This window comes from Pan paniscus, chromosome 3 (genome assembly GCF_029289425.2).
Source record: "Pan paniscus chromosome 3, NHGRI_mPanPan1-v2.0_pri, whole genome shotgun sequence".
NCBI classification, from domain to species: Eukaryota; Metazoa; Chordata; class Mammalia; order Primates; family Hominidae; genus Pan; species Pan paniscus.
This window is the reverse complement of record NC_073252.2, coordinates 57,390,924-57,412,978: the sequence shown is the minus strand read 5'-3', so window position 1 is coordinate 57,412,978 and position 22,055 is coordinate 57,390,924. Positions and strand designations below refer to the sequence as shown.

The 22,055-nt window shown below is 38.8% G+C and overlaps 1 long non-coding RNA gene across 1 annotated transcript in view; it reads left to right on the top strand.

The window, feature by feature from the left end:
• The first annotated feature begins 1,471 nt into the window (after nucleotides 1-1,471).
• The window catches only part of LOC117979980 (uncharacterized), a 93,526-nt gene continuing 72,942 nt past the window's right edge, over nucleotides 1,472-22,055 (top strand). Inside the window, exon 1 of the long non-coding RNA XR_004671083.3 lies at nucleotides 1,472-1,659. This is a non-coding gene — a long non-coding RNA (uncharacterized LOC117979980). The remainder of the gene's footprint in view (nucleotides 1,660-22,055) is intronic.

The window sequence follows — 22,055 nt, the reverse complement described above, 5'->3', positions numbered from 1 at the left end:
GCAAAACCCTGCCTTCAAGCCTAAAACAGCCTGAAGGCTGAAAAACCCAACCGCTGGTCCTGGATGAAGCCGGCCCTTTCCTCACTGATTCTCTGAATAATGCCCACCTGCGCACTGAAAGGATCTGGTGGAGCCTCAGGAAGTCACCCTATTTGCATGGGGGAGGAGCCTGGACTCCAGATCCTGTGTGGTGGCCTGGGATTCAATCTGTAAAGTGGGGGCCTGCTAGGAGGACTCTCTCTCTCTGTTTGCTGAGAGTTTCTATTTCCTTTTTTCCTTTTCACCCAATAAACGCTGCCCTACTCACCTTACGATGTGTCCGCGTGCCTAAGTTTTCATAGGTCGTGTGACAACAACCCGTTTTTTTCTACAACAAAATGAAACAATATTTAGTAGGTAAAATAATTGTGGGCATGAGTGTGTTATAAGAACGTGCTCATATATCACAATATATTTTAAGGGAATTTGTGTAAACCTTTCAGTTAGCTTTTCTACATAATATACATAGTTCATATTTTAATGGGAGTTTCAGAAACTGTCATAAGTATACTCTCTGTCCTGTAACTTCCACCGCTTCTCAGCTACTTCGGTTGAGGATAATTTTGTTTGTGAATAAAGAAAAAACATTCAACTAACAGGGGCAAAATCAGAAAGGTATGTATTGTGTAACTGATAGGACTGAGAGCAGGCATCTCCAGAGTTGGTTCAGCAATTTCATAATGTGAAGGCGCAGGACTGGCAGTGCTGAAATTCTGTCAAGGTTTTCAAATGCTGCTGCAGCACCAGGTATTTGAGTTGGGATCTTTTTCATTTATTGTCAGTAGGTATATGCTGTGTTCTTTTATTTTTAACATTTTAATCTGATTTCTATTTCCACAAGTTTTTAACTCCCCCCACTTTCTTCTGTAGAAGGATTATCTTCTCTATTGTTTACCAGACAGGAAATACTAAATATTATACTTTTATTCTCCCAGTGTTTACTTTAAAAGTAAACAGAATTAATATTCATTGTAAGATTTAATATTTTCTAACATCGAGAGTGTATCTAAGTTCCCCCAAAACATATTAATAACTTAAAAATCTTTTACTTTCCTCATTCATTTATTTTTTTCACAATGAATACTTAAGATGGATAAATAATAATTTCATGTTTACTTCTCTCACTGAGTCTCACATTCCATTACTTTCCCATAGAATCATTAAGCTTTTTTCTGAAGTAAGCTTTCTAGTCTTTTAACAGTTAACATTTATTTTATACCAAAATGTACCATTTCTATTTCCCCAAAATCTAAATACACAGGACCTAACATAATGCCTGCCACACAGAGAGTGGTCATTCTGTTATTTGCCAAATGTGAGAATGAATAAATGAATGAATGCCAGGCTCTGTTCTAAATGCGTTATATGCATATGTCTAGTTACAAAAGCCCTGCAAGGAAAGCACTCCATTTATGACGAAGGAAACTGAGCTTCAGAGAGCTTAATAAAACTTGCCCAAGGTCACATCACTATTAAGTTTTAGGATTCGGGTTCAATCCTATGCCTATTCAATATCAAATTGCAGATTCTGTTATTTTCTTGGGTCTTGAACTGAGGAAACAAAGGATCTCAATGGAAGAAGGAAAATTGAGACGATTCATGAAGTTAATATACATATAGGTAATTATATCTACAAGAGATCTTTGTCTGTCTCTTTCTTCACTTGCATCATTCCCTTGTTTTCCTTTCTTTACTTTTTTCTCTCCACTTAGGCTACCATTACCATAGAAATGATAGGGCTAGACTTCAACTAATAGAATTAATGTATTGATGGTGGAAAAGATTGAATGTAAAGAAAAGAACTGGAATCAAAAGGAAAACAAGAAACAGAGAGGCAGAGAATATAAATAGATGGATTCGTAAACATTAGAAGAAGCATCTTGGATTCAATTATTGCTTTGTAGAAGATTTTCTAACAAACATAAAAGTATCTTTAGAAGATTTTTTTAAAGTGTTTTACATTCAGTATTTTTCTTTTCACAATTTCTCCTAAGATTGAAAAATGATTAGATGGATGCATGAAAATAACCTTAGTTAAAGTTAATCTTATTTTCAGATTTTAAGCTTGTTAGAGATATAGTCCTTAACTGACAATCCTGCTATGATTTACTGTGCAAAGATTTAAACTTTAAAAATTCTAGAAATATTTATTTTATACTAACTTAAGTTTGAAACACTTGGGGAAAAATTTCATTTTATAATGGAGAGTCGTATTTCAAGTGGCTGCACTGCTTAAATTGCAGTAGGAATAAAAATAGGGCAAAAAAATAGCCAGAAATGCAAATGTAACACAATTTTTTGAGATAATATTGTGGTTAAGTCATGAAAACAATTGAAAAAAAACCACAAAGGCTTAAAATTTTTTGTCTGAACACTTACCAATATAACCTGTTTCAGTTATTTTTGAAAGAGTCAATGTAGTGTTCTCTGAGATAAAATGTGATTGTTTTCCAAAAAACTTATGACCCTGATTTGTCTCAACATATGAATTAAAATAAATGATCTATGCTTTCAACTTTAGGGCTAGAAAAAAAAACTCTTGTAAAACAGAAGAAAGTAATTCATACATGTAAAAAAATTTATTTGAGTTAATTGAAAAGAAAAGGCAATAAAATTAAGTAATAATTATCCCAGTGTATGCTCAGGGTTATATGAAATCTATGCAGTCGTTGGTTCTTTTCTGTACCTGATGGCAAGTTTGAGAGATTGTATCTCTGTCCTGATACTTTACCTATTTACTTGCTTGGGTAAGATTTCAGTTAACTTCTCCTATCCATATTTTTCAAAAACAGAGGTAACAATATCAATTATCCTCCATTTAAATAACAGCTTTGACTCTTTTGACTAAAAGGCCATTTGTTAAATAAGAATGACTTAGGTACCTGTGATTTGCTATGTACCGGTAAGGACCTCATCTCTTAGGAATCTTTCTTAAAGTATATCCCCATTGGGGATTGCATCTCGTTGTGTTAACAGAAAGCTGACTACACTGGTTTAATGAAATACGGTCTTAACTAGAATTCCTTAGAAACAGGTTCCGAGATGAAAAATTTTGTTTGAAAAATTAACTGGGAAGTCCTCTCAAGAAAAAGTGAAGAAGGCAGGATCGGACAGAGGAGAAGCAGACTCTTAACGTTTTTGCAACCAAGGCTCAGCTGGTCAGTTCCACAGTGAGTTCTGGAGCTGAAATGACCTTTTAGCATTGTCCCCATTTGAGGCAAAGAGCTTGGACTTTTGTGTCTGCACATCAGACAGTCATTGACTACAGGTCACCCCCATTCTGGGGACTTAACCTTGGACACAGCAATTCCCTACAGCTGAAAGTTCTTCCCAGTGAGGGACATGTCTCTGAATAGTCAGTAGTCTATACTTCTCAGCCAATGAGGATAGATATGTCGCCCCTGAAGAGGGGGTCTGGGCTGAATGCCACAGTTGGCACTACAAGAGCATTCTTTCCTTGCTTAGATCTACTTGTTCTTACAGCAAGTTTATCTCACTTGGGGACAGCTTCTCCAGGTTTGCTCTTATTTCCTGGGGAAATATAAAAAGGGAGTTAGCAGGTATAGGAGCTGCACCTCAAGACTGTAATTGACCTCCAGCCTGTACCTAGTGTTTATCATCCCCCTTCTCCACTCACTTTAGATGCCCTCACCTGCAGCTGACACCTCTGCTGGTGGAGTGACCCACACCCTTATCCCTGAGGTGTCGCAACGCCACATTACTTTGCGCTTTCTCAGGTTGTGGCTGCTGTTCTTGACTATTCACTGTTAAAACTGAGCGGAAGAGCACCAAAAGACACCTCTGTGTTTCTGAGTATCAAACGTTCTCTCCTACCCCCAGCCCCCATTCATGCTTAGCCAGGACTAGATCATATAGCTAACCTAAGGTGTGAGGACTCACTTTCTGATGTTTGAGAAACACAGAGGAAAAAGTTATATAAGAAATGAAATTAGTTGGCTGTCACTGAATACCATTAAGTCGTTAAAAAGATAATGAGAGGTTCAGGGAGATAAAATTCAAGGTAAAATGCAGAAGTCAGAGGGTATTCTGGAAGCATTTAAAGAAGTTCATAATCTCTTGAAGATGAGGGGCAGATAGAGTAAAGAAGCTGACTCAGGACTTAATTGTAAGAGTAGCAGAGATTCAGAGAAGGCTGAATTCTCAACCCTACCAGGCCCACCAAGTCAAGGTCAGAACCATAATCAGGAAGGATCAGGACACTGAGACTTAGGATGGGGATATCTGGATAGATGCCTTGAGAACCTTAACCTCCCAATTTCCATGACCATGCTAGGCCTGCAGAAACAACTAACTCCATCTTGTATGAAGATACTAGGCCCATTGCTTAATATTGTGCATAGGTCTTAAATAAGATAGGAGCCTTACGTGAAACTGTGTGTCCCCTCAAGATCTATGCATACATCCTCTCCTGGCAACTGAACCAGTAACAAGAATGAAATCCCTAGTCCAATTTAAGATAAGGAAATAGAGTTTACATAGAAGTTGATGTTTTATCTGGCTGACATATCTTGTCATATCTTAGAAAGAAAATACGCAATTACCTGAATCTTGAGGGTTCTAGATTAAGGGAGTGAAACATTAAGTTGGATAAAAGAACGTCAATTGATATGAAATAACTTTGTCAGCCGGGCGCGGTGGCTCACGCCTGTAATCCCAGCACTTTGGGAGGCTGAGGCGGGTGGATCACTAGGTCAGGAAGTTGAGACCATCCTGGCTAACACAGTGAAACCCCGTCTCTACTAAAAATACAAAAAATTAGCTGGGCGCGGTGGCGGGCGCCTGTAGTCCCAGCTACTTGGGAGGCTGAGGCAGGAGAATGGCATAAACCCAGAAGGCGGAGCTTGCAGTGAGCCGAGATAGCGCCACTGCACTCCGGCCTGGGCGACAGAGTGAGACTCCGTCTCAAAAAATAAAGAAAAGAACTTTGTCATAATATAGAATTCTTAAATATATTTTTCATTTTAATAAGTTTTGGGGTACAAGTGGTTTTTGGTTATACGGATGAGTTAAATATTGGTGAATTCTGAGATTTTAGTGCACCTGTCACCCAAGTGGTATATGTTGTACCAATATGTATTTTTGTATCCCACACTCCCCTCCTTCCCTCCCACTTCTGAGTCTCCAAATATCATTATAACACTCTGTATGCCTCTGCATACTCATAGCTTAGCTCCCACATGTAAGTGAGAACATATGGTATTTGATTTTCCATTTCTGAATTACTTCACTTAGAATAATGGTCTTCAGCTCCAACCAAGTTGCTGCAAAGGACATGGACATTTAAGTTGGTTCCATATCTTTGCAATTGTGAATTGGACCACAATAAACATACATGTGCTTGTGTCTTTTTCATCTATGACTTATTTTCCTTTGGGTAGATACACAGTAGTTGGGTTGCTGAATTGAATGGTAGATGTACTTTTAGCTCCTTAAAAAATGTCCATACTGTTTTCCATAGATGCTGTACTAATTTGCATTCTCACCAACAGTGTATAAGCATTCCCTTTTCCTCACATCCGTGCCAACATCTATTGTTTCTTGACTTTGTAATAATGGCCATTCTTTCAGGAGTAAGGTCGTATTTCATTGTGGTTTTAATTTGCATTTCCCTGATGATTATTGATGTTGAGCATTTTTAAATATGTTTGCTGGCCATTTGTATACTTTCTTTTGAAAAATGTCTATGTATATCATTAGCCCACTTTTTGATGGGATTATTTAATTTTTTTCTTGCTGATTTATTTGAGTTCCTTGTAGATTCTGGATACTGGTCCTTTGTCAGACGCATATATTGCAAATATTTTTTCCGTTCTCTGTGTTGTCCATATACTCTGATGATTATTTCTTTTGCTTTGCAGAAGCTTTTAAATTTAATCAGGTCCCATTTATTTTTGTTTTCACTGCTTTTGTTTTTGAGGTTTTAGTCATGAATTCTTTATCTAGGACAATGTCCAGAAGACTTTTTCCAAGGTTATCCTCTAGAATTTTTATGGTTTCAGGTGTTAGATTTAAGTCTTTGATTCATCTCGAGTTGATTTTTGTATATGGTGTGAGATAGGGACCCAGTTTCATTTTTTCTACAGTTTTCCCAGAACTTCAGGGCATCATTACCTCAATTTACGTTTTTGTATGCTTTATCAAAGATCAATTGATTGTAAGTATTTGGCTTTATTTTTGGGTTCTCTATTCTATTCCATTGGTCTATGCACCTACTTTTATACCAGTACCATGCTGTTTTGGTAACTGTAGCCCTGTAGTCCAACTTGAAGTTTGGTAATGTGATGCCTCTAGATTTGTTCTTTTTGTTTAGGATTTCTTTGGCTATTTGGGCTATTTTTTGATTTCATATGAATTTTAGGACTGTTTTTTGCTAATTCTATGAAAAATGTTGTTGGTATTTTGATAGGAGTTACATTAAATCTATAGATTGCTTTGGGCAGTATGTTCATTTTCACAATATTGATTCTCCAATCCATGAGCATGGGATGTGTTTCCATTTGTTTGTGTCACCTGTGATTTCTTTCAGCAGTGTTTTGTAGTTCTCCTTTTAGAGATCTTTCACTTCCTTGGTTAAGTATATACATAGGTATTTTATTTGTCTTGTTCCGATTTTCAAAGGGAATGCTTTCAACTTTTCCCAATTCAGTATGAGGTTGGCTGTGAGTCTGTCATATATGGCTTGTATTAATTTGAGGTAATTCCCTTCTATGACTAGTTTGTTGGAGGTTTTTATCATAAAAGGATGCTGGGTTTTATTGAATGCTTTTTCTACATCTATTGAGATGATCATATGATTTTTGTTTTTAATTCTGTTTACATGATATATCACATTTATTGACCTGTGTATGTTAAATCATCCCTGGGATGATCATGGTGTATTATCTTTTTGATGTTGTATTAGTCAGGGTTTTCTGGAGGGACAGAACTATTCCACCAGTCCAGCTGCTTCAGGATGATGGGGAACAGATGTGCTGTTGGGTTTGGTTAGCTAGTATTTTGTTGAGGGTTTTTACATCTCTGTTCATGACGGATATTGGTCTTTGTTTTCTTTTTTAGTTATGTCCTTTCCTGGTTTTGGTATCAGGGTGATATGGCTTAATAGAGTGAATTAGGGAGGAGTCCCTATGTCTCAATCTTTTGGAATAGTTTCAGTAGGATTGACAACAATTCTTTAAATGTCTGGTAGAATTCAGCTGTGAATCTGTCTGGCCCTGGGCTTTTGTTAGCATTTTAAAAATTACTAATTCAATCTCACTGCTTGTTACTGGTCTGTGCAGGGTTTCTATTTCTTACTGATTTAATCTAGGGAGATTGTATGTTTCCAGGAATTTATTCATTTTCTCTAGGTTTTCTAGTTTGTATGCATAGAAGTGTTCATAGTAGTCTTAAATGATCTTTTGTATTTCTGTGATGTTGGTTGTAGTGTCTCTAGTTTCATTTGTAGTTGAGCTTATTTGAGTTGTCTGTCTTCTTGGTTAATCTAACTAATGGTCTGTCAATTTTGTTTATTTTTTCAAAGAACCAGCTTTTTGTTTCATTGATCTTTTGTATTTTTTAAATTTCAATTTCATTTAGTTCTGCTCTGATCTTTGTTATTTCTTTTCTTCTGCTAGCTTGGGTTTAGTTGGTTCTTATTTCCCTGGTTCCTTGAGGTATGGCTTTAGGTTGCCAATTTGTAATCTTTCAGACTTTTTGATGTAGGCATTTAGTACTATAAACTTTCCACTTAGCATTGCTTTTGCTTTATCCCAGAGGTTTTGCTAGCTTTTGTCTGTATTATCGATAATTTCAAAGAATTTTTAAATTTTCATCTTGATTTCATTGTAAACTCAAATATCATTCAAGAGCAGGCTGTTTAATTTCCATGTATTTGTATAGTTTAGGGGATTGTTTTTGTAGTTGATTTCTAGTTTTATTCTACTGTGGTCTGAGAAGATACTTGATATGATTTCAATTTTTAAAAATGTATTGAGACTTGTTTTGTGACCTATTACATGGTCTATCTTGGAGGATGTTCCATGTGCTGATGAAACGCTTGTATAATCTGCAGTTCTTGGGTAAAATTTTCTGTAAATATCTGTTAGGTTCATTTGTTCTAGGGTCTAGTTTAAGTCCAGTGTTTCTTCATTGACATTCTGTCTCAATAGTCTACTGCTGTCAGTGGAATATTGAAGTTCCCTACTATTATTGTGTTGCTGTCTATCTCATTTCTTAGGTCTAGTAGTAATTGCTTTCTGAATCTGGTAGCTCCAGTGTTAGATGTATATACATTTAAGTTTGTAATATCTTCTTGTTGTATTGATTCTTTTATCATTATATAATGGCTTTGTCTTTTTTTTAACTGTTGTTGCTTTAAAGTCTGTTTTATCTGATATGAAAACATCTACTCCTACTCATTTTTCCTTTCCATTTGCATGGAATATCTTTTTCTACTCCTTTACTTTGAGCTGATATGAATTCTTGTGAGTTAGGTGAGTCTCTTAAAGTCAGCAGATATTTGGTTTGTGATTTTTTTATCCATTCTGCCAATGTGTATCTTTTAAGTAGAGCATTTACACCATTTTCATTCAATGGTAATATTGAGATGTGAGGTACTGTTCCATTAACATTCCATCATGTTCATTGTTCCCTAGATACTTTGTTTCTTCATTGTGTTATTGTTTTATAGGTCCTGTGAGTTTTAAGCTTTTAAGAGATTCTATTCCAGTGTATGTCAAGCTTTGGTCTCAAGATTTAGAACTCCTTTCAGCATTTCTTTTAAGGCTGGCCTGGTATTAACAAATTCCCTCAGCATTCCTTTGTCTGAAAATGACATTATTTCTCCTTCATTTATGAAAATTAGTTTTTCTGGATACAAAATTCTTGGCTGAAAGTTATTCTATTTAAGGAGGCTAAAGATAGAACCCCAATCCCTTCTGGCTTATAAGGTTTCTTTTGAGAAGTCTGCTGTTAGTCCGATGGGTTTTCCTATATAAGATACCTGATGCTTTGCTTTCATCTCACTGTCCTTAGAATTCTTTCCTTCATGCTGACTTTAGATAGTCTGATGATTATATATTTTGCTGATGACCTTTACAATGAATCTCCCAGGAGTTATTTGAACTCTTGTATTTGGATATCTAAATCTCTAACAAGGTCAGGGATGTTGTCCTCAATTATTCCCTCAAATAAGTTTCCCAAGCTTTTTGCTTTGTCTTCTCCTTCAAGAACACCAATTATTCTTAGGTCTAGCCATTTACAAAATCCCATGTTTCTTGGAGATTTTGTTCATTTATTTTATTCTCTTTCTCTTTATTTTTGTCTGATTGAGTTAATTCAATAGCCTGTTTCTGACCTCTGAAATTCTTTGACTATTCTATTGTTGAAACTTTCCACTGCATTTTGTAATTTCCCAAGTGTGTCTTTCATTTCCAGAAGCTCTAATTGGTGTTTCCTTAAAATATCTGTTTAGAAAATATCTCATTCATATCCTGGACTGTTTTTTATATTTATTTATGTTTGTTTTTTTCTTTTCTCTGGAATCTCCTTGAGTAGCTTAATAATCAACATTTTGAATTCTTTATCTGGTATTTCAAATATTTCATCTTGGTTTGGATCCATTGCTGGGGAGCTAATGTGATCCTTTGGAGGTGTTATAAAACCCTGTGTTTTCATATTACCAGAATTATATTTCTGGTTCCTTCTCATTTGGGTAGAAAATTTCTTCTAGTTATTCTTGAATTTATTTTTGATTTGACTATTTTTAAAAATTTTCTCCCCCTTAAGGACGTGACTTTAACTTTTATAGTTTATTGTAGCCTAATTTGGCTCTTGTTGCTTTTGGGAGTGAAGATTGTATGAATTCCTTGGTTACAGAGAGTCTGTGTATGATAGCTTTCTCAGATGCTGGTTGTATTAGCAAGGTGCTCAGTGTGTGTGCAAGTTCACTGTTTCCTATAGACTTGGAATGGCAGAGGTTTCTTGATGCTTATCTCATGCCCCCATGGTGTGCACTTCTTTATTTGCTACTTTTTCCCCAGTATTCTATTTACTGGGTTGAATAGTTCAGGCTTAAGCCAATAGGGGAGATATCTACAAGTAAAAACTCTCTGTGGCTAAAATAGGGGGAAAATGCATTATCCAATGGTGGACAGAGGTCCCAGCCTTGACAGAGGTGGCTGAAGGAGCTCTCTATGAAACACTCTGAGGTATTATCAGAGGGAATGGCGATAGCCACCTCAGCTCCACTGCTAGTCCAGCAGGAAAGCTATCCACCTCCCAGACACACTGCTTACCCAGTATTTCAGCTATTCAGATCAGACAGGTACCTTTTTTCATTTGCAGGAATGTTGATATTCCAAGGAAAGAGGAATTGTGACTCTACCTCTCATGAAAGACTGCACCTGGAGGGTGCACCTCCTGTGGCAATGTAATCACCCTGAATTTTTCCAGAAAGGCTGTCTATGCCGAGCTTCTGTGGGAAAAACTCCAGCTGTGTCTGCAGTGGTGGATGAGGGTGAAAAGAAGTCTCCTTCTCTAAGGCCCTTCAGGAGCACCAGGGCTGCCTGATTCTTGGGGCAGAATGCACATTTTCCCTGCGTTCAAATTTGGGAAATACAGAGAACACCATAAAGATACTCCTTGAGAAGAGCAACCCCAAGACACATAATTGTCAGATTCACCAAGGTTGAAATGAAGGAAAAAATGTTAAGGGCAGCCAGAGAGAAAGGTGGGGTTACCCACCCGAAAGGGAAGCCCATCAGACTAACTTGCTGAACCCAGCATTGCAACTGTGCCTCCGCTGAAAGAAATTTTCCACCAGTGGAAAGATCTGGGACTCAAGGCCTGCCATCTGGGTTCTTTTGTCCCATTGGGTATTGCCTTGATATGATGCACTTCCTCTTCCCCTAGGAGTAGGAGTCCCTGAGAGCCAGACTACTGTGAATGCTGTTGCTCCTCTGGGTCTAACTACCCAAAGGGACTGCTGCACTTCAGGATAGTGCTGGGGAATGTCTTCAGGGGATCCAGAGATATGACCTGTCCTCAAGTCTCTCACCTGTGGGTACCAGCACCACCTTTGATGTGGGTGGCAGGGAAGTGACACTGACTCTGTGAGATTCCTTGGTATAGACAGTCTTAGTGTGTTGGCTTTCTCAAATGCCATTTGTAGTAGCAATGAACTGGTCATGTGGACAGACTAAGGGCCTCTTGGTTAGCCAGGTGGTACAGGCATTGGTGATAGCTAAGGTCATGCACAAATTTTCTCCTTCCTGGGTGCAGTGTTCCTGGGTGCAGTGCTGGAGATGCTGTAACAGACTATGTTAGTTGGTCTCCAGCCAGGAGGTGGCACTTGCAAAAGCCTCCAGCTGTGGTAGTAGTGGTGGAATTTGTGCTTGCCTTACGTTACACAGGGGAGGTACTCTGGTGTCTAGGTGATAGATGAGGCCATTAGACTCCCAAAAGTTTCTGTTCTTCGTATTAAGCTACCAGGGTGGGTAGAGGGGCAATGCCAGTTTGGGGCTGGGCCTGGCAGGTCCATACTCTGAGTTTCTGTGTGAAGGGCAAGCAGCAGCCCCTGTGGAAGTAGGGGACGGGGTGGTTCCCTGGCCCCTGGGGTAGTGTTCCAGAGAAAAGCTCCCACACACTTGGCAAGGCAGATTTCATACTGAGAGTTTTCCACTAGCATTAGTGAGCTAAGTTCCAGGCTGTCTACACTCAAAACTGTCTTTTTAAGGAAAGACTCTAAAACATCAAGGTCTCTGACATTTTATTTTTAGGTAACCAAGAATTGGGGAAAAATAATATCAAGATATTTCAAGAATGATTGGATATGTTGTCCATGAAGCTTTCAAGTTCATAAAACCCCTAAGTAATTCCCTGATCTGTGAGGTAAGAACTATCCTAGTGGTGAAAGCTAAGTGGAAATGCTGGAAATTGGCTCCCTCCAATAAAACTAATAAATTATTAAAATTACCATGTCCCAAGGGAAATAGTAGATGATAACTCCACCTTTGAAGATTTAAAGAAATGATGGTGGTTCCCTGTCATATCCCATTTAATTTGTGAGCCTGACCTTTAAAATTCCAGAAGGATCTTGGCAGATGAAAATGGAAGAATAAAATCTAACACAGTTATTTCAATGTTGTTGTACTAAACATGGTACCTTGATAAGGGCAAATTAACACAGCATCAGCATGTCCTATCCAGCCATCGATCTAGCAAATACATTGTATTCCATCCCTATTAGAAAAGAGGATCAGAAGTAGTTTGTGTTTCTGTGAAATGAATAAGAGCATACACCTATGGTTTTGCCCTAAGGCTATGTTAACTCTGTTACTCTTACTTTTAATATAGTCCAGAGGTCACTTCCAAGATGGCTGAATAGGAACAGCTCCTGTCTCAGCTCCCAGTAAGATTGATACAGAAGACTGGTGATTTCTGCATTTCCAACTAAGAAACCTGGTTCATCTCACTGGAACTGGATAGACAGTGTGTGCAGCCCACGGAGAGCAAGCTGAAGCAGGGTGGGGTGTCATCTCACCTGGGAAGCACAAGGGTTTGGGGGATTTCCCTTTCCCAGCCAAGGGAAGCCATGATAGACTGTACCTGGAGAAACAGTACACTCCTCACCAAAGATTGTGCTTTTCCCATGGTCTTAGCAACCAGGAGACCAAGAGATACCCTCTTGTGCCTGGCTCGGCAGGTCCCACACTCACAGAGCCTTGTCCACTGCTAGCACAGCAGTCTGAGATCAACCTGCAATGCTGCAGCTTGATGGGGAGAGGGGCATCTGCCATTGCTGATGCTTGAGTAGCTCACAGGTAAGCAAAGCTGCTGGGAAAGTCAGACTGGGCGGAGCCCACTGCAGCTCAGCAAGGCCTACTGCCTCTCTAGATTCCACCTGTGGGGCAGGGCATAGCAGAACAAAAGGCTGCAGACAGCTGCAAACAGACTGCCTCCTCAAGTGGGTCCATGACCCAGGTGTAGCCTGACTGGGAGACACTTCCCACTAGGGGCCACAGGCACCTCAAACAGGTGGGTACTCCTTTGGGACAAAGCTTCCAGAGGAAGGATAAGGCAACAATATTTGCTGTTCTGCAGCCTCTGCTAGTGATACCCAGGCAAACAGTGTCTGGAATGGACCTCCAGCAAACTCCAACAGACCTGCAGCTGAAGGGCATGACTGTTAGAAGGAAAAGTAACAAACAGAAAGGAATAGCATCAACATTAACAAAAAGGATATCCACAAAAAACTCCATCTGTAGGTCACCAACATCAAAGACCAAAGGTAGATAAAACCACAAAGATGGGGAGAAACCAGAGCAGAAAAGCTGAAAATTCCAAAAACCAGAGCACCTCTTCTCCTCCAAAGGATCACAGATCCTTGCCAGCAAGGGAACAAAACTGGATAGAGAATGAGTTTGAAGAGTTGACAGAAGTAGGCTTCAGAAGATCAGTAATAACAAACTTCTCTGAGCTAAAGGAGCATGTTCTAATCCATTGCAAGGACGCTAAAAACCTTGAAAAAAGGTGAGAAGAATGGCTAACTAGAATAAACAGTGTAGAGAAGACCTTAAATGACTGGATGGAGCTGAAAACCACAGTGCGATAACTTTGGGATGCATGCACAAGCTTTAGTAGTCAATTCGATCAAGTGGAAGGATATCAGTGATTGAAGATCAAATTAATGAAATAAAGTGAGAAGACAAGATTACAGAAAAAAGAGTGAAAAGAAATGAACAAAGCCTCCAAGAAACATGGGACTATGTGAAAAGACCAAATATACATTTGATTGATGTACCTGAAAGTGACAGAGAGAATGGAACCAAGTTGGAAAACACTCTGCAGGATACTATCCAGGAGAACTTCACCAACCTAGCAAGGCAGGCCAACATTCAAATTCAGAAAATACAGAGAACACCATGAAGATACTCCCCAAGAAGAGCAATCCCAAGACACAAAATTGTCAGATTCACCAAGGTTGAAATGAAGGAAAAAATGTTAAGGGCAGCCAGAGAGAAAGGTCGGATTACCCACAGAGGGAAGCCCATTAGACTAACAGTGGATCTCTCTGAAGAAACCCTATGAGCCAGAAGAGAGTGGGGGCCAATATTCAACATTCTAAAGAAAAGAATTTTCAACCCAGAATTTCACATCCAGCCAATCTAAGCTTCACAAGTGAAGGAGAAATAAATCCTTTACAGACAAGCAAATGCTGAGAGATTTTGTCACCACCAGGCCTGCCCTACAAGAGCTCCTGAAGGAAGCACTAAACATGGAAAGGAACAACTGGTACCGACCACTGCAAAAACATGCCAAATTATAAAGACCATTGACACTGTGAAGAAACTGCATCAAGTAATGGGCAAACTAACCAGCTAACATCATAATGACAGGATCAAATTCACACATAGCGATATTAACCTTAAATGTAAATGGGCTAAATGCTCCAATTAAAAGACACGGACTGGCAAATTGGATAAAGGCTCAAGAACCATCGATATGCTGTATTCAGGAGACCAATCTCATGTGCAAAGATGCACACAGGCTCAAAATAAAGGGATGCAGGAAGATCTACCAGGCAAATGGAAAGCAAAAAACAAACAAACAAACAAACAAAAAAACCAGGGGTTGCAATCCTGTCTCTGATAAAGTAGACTTTAAACCAACAAAGATCAAAAGAGACAAAGAAGGCCATTACAGAATTGTAAAGGGATCAATTCAACAAGAAGAGCTAACTATCTTAAATATATATGCACCCAATACCTGAGCACCCAGATTCATAAAGCAAGTCCCTAGAGACCTACAAAGAGACTCAGACTCCCACACAATAATAATGGGAGACTTTAACACCACATTGTCAATATTAGACAGATCAAAGAGACAGAAGGTTAAGAAGGATATCCAGGACTTGAACTCACCTCTGGACCAAATGGACCTAATAGACATCTACAGAACTCTACACCCCAAAACAACAGAATATACATTCTTCTCAGCACCACATCACACTTATTCTAAAACTGGCCAGATAATTGGAAGTAAAACATTCCTCAGCAAATGTAAAAGAATGGAAATCATAGCAAACTGTCTCTCATACAACGGTGCAATCAAATTAGAACTCGGGATTAATAAACTCACTCAAAACCACACAACCACATGGAAACTGAACAACCTGCTCCTGAATGGCTACTGGGTAAATAATGAAATGAAGGCAAAAATAAAGATATTCTTTGAAACCAATGAGAACAAAGACACAATGTACCAGAATCTCTGGGACACATTTAAAGCAGTGTGTAGAGGGAAATTTATAGAACTAAATGCCCACAAGAGAAAGAAGGAAAGATCTAAAATTGACACCCTAACATCAAAATTATAAGAACTAGAGAAGCAAAAGCAAACAAATTCAAAAGCTAGCAGAAGGCAAGAAATAACTAAGATCAAAGCAGAACTGAAGGAGATAGAGACACAAAAAAACCTTAAAACATCAATGAATCTAGGAGCTGGTTTTTTGAAAAGATCAACAAAATAGATCACTAGGAAGACTAATAAAGAAGAAAAGAGAGCAGAACCAAATAGACACAATAAAAAATAATAAAGGGGATATAACCTCCAATTCCACAGAAACACAAAAACACCCCCAAACAAATAAACTAGAAAATCTAGAAGAAATGGATAAATTCCTCAACACATACACTCTCCAAAGACTAAACCAGGAAGAAGTTGAATCTCTGAATAGACCAATAACAGGTCCTAAAATTGAGGAAATAATTAATAGCCTACCAACCAAAAAAAGTCCAGAACCAGGTGGATTTACAGCCGTATTCTACCAGAGGTACAAAGAGGAGCTAGTCCCATTCCTTCTGAAACTATTCCAATCAATAGAAAAAGAGGTAATCCTCCCTAACTCATTTTATGAGGCCAGCATCATCCTGATACCAAAGCCCAGCAGAGATACAACTAAAAAAGAGAATTTTAGGCCAACATCCCTAATGAACATTGATGTGAAAATCCTCAATAAAATACTGGCAAACTGAATCCAGCAGCACATCAAAAAGCTTATCCACCATGATCAAGTTGGCTTCATCCCTGGGATGCAAGGCTGGCTCAACATACAAAAATCAATAAATGTAATCAATCACATAAACAGAACCAATGACAAAAACCACATGATTATCTCAATAGATGCAGAAAAGGCCTTCAACAAAATTCAACAGCCTTCATGCTAAAAACTCTCAATAATCTACGTATTGATAGAATGTATCTCAAAATAATACGAGCTATTTATGACAAATCCACAGCCAATATTATACTGAATGGGCAAAAACTGGAAGCATTCCCCTTGAAAGCTGACACAAGACAAGGATGCCCTCTCTCACCACTCCTATTCAACATAGTGTAGGAAATTCTGGCAGGACAATCAGGCAATACAAAGAAATAAAATGTATTCAGTTAGGAAAAGAGCAAGTCAAATTGTCCCCGTTTGCAGATGACATGATTGTATACTTAGAAAACTCCATCGTCCCAGCTCAAAATCTCCTTAAACTGATAAGCAACTTCAGCAAAGTCTTAGGATACAAAATCAAGGTGCAAAAATCACGAGCATTCCTATACACCAATAATAGACAAACAGAGAGCTAAACCATGAGTGAACTCACATTCACACTTAGTAAAAAGAGAATAAAATACCTAGGAATCCAACTTACAAGGGATGTGGAGGACTGCTTCAAGGAGAACTACCAACCACTGCTCAATGAAATAAAAGAGGACACAAACCAATGCAAGAACCCTCCATGCTCATGGATAGGAAGAATCAATATCGCGAACATGGCCATACTGCCCAAGGTAATTTATAGATTCAATGCCATCCCCATCAAACTACCAATGACTTTCTTCAAAGAATTGGAAAAAACTACTTTAAAGTTCATACGGAACCAAGAAAGAGCCCTCATGGCCAAGACAATCCTGAACAAAAAGAACAAAGCTGGAGGCATCATGCTACCTGACTTCAAACTATACTACAAGACAACAGTAACCAAAACAGCATGGTACTGGTACCAAAACAGATATATAGATCAACGGAACAGAACAGAGGCCTCAGAAATAACACCACACATCTACAACCATCTGATCTTTGACAAACCTGACAAAAACAAGCAATGAGGAAAGGATTTCCTATTTAATAAATGGCACTGGGAAAACTGGCTAGCCATGTGTAGAAAGCTGAAACTGGATCACTTCCTTACACCTTATACAAAAATTAATTCAAGATGGATTAAAGACTTAAATGTTGGACCTAAAACCATAAAAACCTTAGAAGAAAACCTAGGCAATACCATTCAGGACACAGGCCCCATGCCTATGCAAGGACTTCATGACTAAAACACCAAAAATTGCAACAAAAGCAAAAATAGACAAATGGCATCTAATTAAACTAAAGAGCTTCTGCACGGCAAAAGAAACTACCATCAGAGTGAACAGGCAACCTACAGAATGGGAGAAAATTGTTGCAATCTACCCATCTGACAAAAGATAGTATCCAGAATCTACAAAGAACTCAAACAAATTTACGAGAAAAAAAACAACCCCATCAAAAAGTGGGCAATGGATATGAACAGACACTTCTCAAAGGAAGACATTTATGCAGCCAACATACACATGAAAAAATGCTCATTATCACTGGTCAGCAGAGAAATGCAAATCAAAACCACAATGAGATACCATCTCACGCCAGTTAGAATGGTGATCATTAAAAAGTCAGGAAACCGCCAGGCACGGTGACTCACACCTGTAATCCCAGCAATTTGGGAGGCTGAGGCAGGCAGATCACGAGGTCAGGAGGTTGAGACCATCCTGGCTAATACAGTGAAACCCCGTCTCTACTAAAAATACAAAAAAATTAGCTGGGCGTGGTTGCAGTTGCCTGTAGTCCCAGCTACTCAGGAGGCTGAGGCAGGAGAATGGTGTGAACCCAGGAGGCAGAGCTTGCAGTGAGCCAAGATCGCACCACTGGACCCCAGCCTGGGTGACAGAGCGAGACTCTGTCTCAAAAAAAAAAGTCAGGAAACAACAGATGCTGGAGAGGATGTGGAGAAATAGGAAGGCTTTTACACTGTTGATGGGAGTGTAAACTAGTTCAACCATTGTGGAAGATAGTGTGGTGATTCCTCAAGGATCTAGAACTAGAAATACCATTTGAATCAGCAATCCCATTACTAGGTATATACCCAAGGTTTATAAGTCATGCTACTATAATGACACATGCACAGGCATGTTATTGCAGCACTATTCACAATAGCAAAGACTTGGAACCAACCCAAATATCCAGCAATGATAGACTGGATTAAGAAAATGTGGCACATATGCACCATGGAATATTATGCAGCCATAAAAAAGGATGGGTTCATGTCCTTTGCAGGGACGTGGATGAAGCTGGAAACCATCATTCTCAGCAAACTATCACAAGGACAGAAAACCAAACACCACATGTTCTCACTCATAGGTGGGAGTTGAACAATGAGAACACATGGACACAGGGCAGGGAACATCACCTGTCGGGGGGTGGAAGGATGGGGGAAGGATAGCATTAGGAGAAATACCTAATGTAAATGACGAGTTGATGGGTGCAGCAAACCAACATGGCACATGTATACTTATGTAACAAACCTGCACGTTGTGCACATGTACCCTAGAACTTAAAGTATAATTAAAAAAAAAAAACAGTCCAAAGGGATCTACTTGTCTGGACACTCTTTAGAACATTACATTGATCCATTTTATCAGTGATGTCATGGTAATCGGACCAGATATACAAGACACATTCACTCCATGTATAGCAGGAAATAAACCTACCATATCAGTAAACTTTTGGGGTTCAGTACTCTGGAACATACCCCCCAAAGTAGAGAACAAATTATTGTATCTCACAACTCCTACAAAAAGAAAGTAGCACAATGTTGGTAAGCTTGTTTAATTTATGGAGGCAGCTTATTCTACACTTGAGAATACTGCTCCAGCCCATTTACTGAGTGACTCAGAAGGCTACTAGCTTTCATTGAGGCCAGGTAAGGAAAGAGCTTTGTAAGTATGGGCTGGAATGTGACCATCCCTGTTACATGGGCCAAATGGCCAGTAGACCCTATGGTACCAAAGGTATCCATTACGAAAAGAGATGCTGTGTGGAAATCATGTTGAGCCCCAATAGGAGAATCACAACATGGACACTTATGGTTCTGGAGCAACAGCATGTCATCTGCAGCAGAGAACCAGACACCATTCAAAAACAAGCTTCTGGGCCGTGGCAGAGATTTACCATCTTTCCCATTCAGCAATGATTCTTTAGCTTTCCCATGAATCAGATTCTTCTCTCATCAGCTCACTGCACACATTCACCATGGTTTATTGCCTACATTTTCATGACCTATAAAAAACCTTTATGCCCATGCTTCTGACATTTATATTTTCTGTCTCTACTTGTCCTCTGAGATCCAGATCTAATTGCCTATTTTATTTGACAGATGACCTCAAACCCAACATATTAACCTTAAATGTAAATGGGCTAAATGCTCCAATTAAAAGACACAGACTGGCAAATTGCATAAAGAGTCAAGACCCATCAGTGTGCTGTATTCAGCAGACCCATCTCACATGCAGAGACACATAACAGGCTCAAAATAAAGGGATGGAGGAAACTCTACCAAGCAAACGGAAAACAAAAAAAAAGGCAGGGGTAGCATTTAGCCCATTTACATTTAAGGTTAATATTGTTATGTGTGGATTTGATCCTGTCATTATGATGTTAGCTCGTAATTTTGCTCATTAGCTGATGCAGTTTCTTCTTAGCATTGATGGTCTTTAAATTTGGCATGTTTTTGCAGTGGCTGTATATGAAATTCTGGGTTGAAGCTTAGTTTGGCTGGATACGAAATTCTGGGTTGAAAATTCTTTTAAGAATGTTGAATATTGGCCCCCACTCTCTTCTGGCTTGTAGAGTTTCTGCTGAGAGATCTGCTGTTAGTCTGATGGGCTTCTCTTTGTTCTTTTACATTTGCCGAGGAGTGCTTTACTTCCAACTATGTGATCAATTTTGGAATAAGTGTGATGTGGTGCTGAGAAGAATGTATATTCTGTTGATTTGAGGTGGAGAGTTCTGTAGATGTCTATTAGGTCCACTTGGTTCAGAGCTGAATTCAATTCCTGGATATCCTTGTTAACTTTCTGTCTCATTGATCTGTCTAATATTGACAGTAGGGTGTTAAAGTCTCCCATTATTATCGTGTGGGAGTCTAAGTCTCCTTGTAGGTCTCTAAGGACTTGCTTTATGAATCTGGGTGCTCATGTATTGGGTGCATATAGATTTAGGATAGTTAGCTCTTCTTGTTGAATTGATCCCTTTACCATTATGTAATGGCCTTTTTTTGTCTCTTTTGATCTTTGCTGGTTTAAAGTCTGTTTTATCAGAGATTAGGACTGAAACCCATCTAACAAAGGGCTAATATCCAGAATCTACAATGAACTCAAACAAATTTACAAAAAACAAACAAACAACCCCATCAAAAAGTGGGTGAAGGATATGAACAGACACTTCTCAAAAGAAGACATTTATGCAGCCAACAGACACATGAAAAAAATGCTCATCATCACTGGCCATCAGAGAAATGCAAATCAAAACCACAATGAGATAACATTTCACGCCAGTTAGAATGGCGATCATTAAAAAGTCAGGAAACGAAAGGTGCTGGAGAGGATGTGGAGAAATAGGAACACTTTTACACTGTTGGTGGGACTGTAAACTAGTTCAGCCATTGTGGAAGACAGTGTGGCAATTCCTCAAGCATCTAGAACTAGAAATACCATTTGACCCAGCCATCCCATTACTGGGTATATACCCAAAGGATGATAAATCATGCTACTATAAAGACACATGTACACGTATGTTTACTGCGGCACTATTCACAATAGCAAAGACTTGGAACCAACCCAAATGTCCATCAATGATAGACTGGATTAAGAAAATGTGGCACATATACACCATGGAATACTATGCAGCCATAAAAAAGGATGAGTTCATGTTCTTTGTAAGGACGTGGATGAAGCTGGAAACCATCATTCTCAGTGAACTATTGCAGGGACAAAAAATCAAACACCACATGTTCTCACTCATAGGTGGGAATTGAACAAGGAGAACACTCGGACACAGGAAGGGGAACATCACACACTGTGGCCTGTTGTGGGGTGGGGGGAGGGGGGAGGGATAGCATTAGGAGATATACCTAATGTAAATGATGAGTTAATGAGTGCAGCACACCAACATGGCACATGTATACATGTGTAACAAACCTGCACGTTGTGCACATGTACCCTAGAACTTAAAGTATAATAATAAAAAAAAGAGTAAGTTAATTACAATGTGAGTTTTTAGTACTCATTACCTTTGTTTGAAATGTGTTAATTATAAATTTATATCATTTAATTTTTAACAATTACTATGTTTAACACAATTTTGACTTGTAAACTTCCAGAAATTTAAAAATTAGCATCTGTGAATTGTTTCAATTTAATCTTGGATCACCAGGACAGAGAGAATATTTTACCCTTTTTCCTCACTCACCATGACTACCCCTTGACACCCAGGGTAGAGGGCAAGGAATACTTCCATGATGGGAAAAATGCCTTTATGGCCCAAGGTGTTCATTGTGTTGGAATTAGCCCACATCACAAAGCCCCAGATGTCTTCCTTTCACCAAGCCATCTTTTGTGCTTCACTTCCCTCAATATATACTTTTTTGTTTCTCATCGTGCTCAAAAGTTTTGAAAACAACTTTTTAAAATTTGTGAAGGATGTATTTACTAGAGAATGTGAACATACTCTGTACTGTTCAAACATGGTAGATGATGACTCTATTGAGTAAATGCCTCCAGAGCTAAAACAGAAAACTCAAAAGCCATTACAAATTATCCCAATCTTCTGCACTCTGAAGAAAGTAAGAGAAAAGAAGAGAAAAAAACATGAGAGTAAC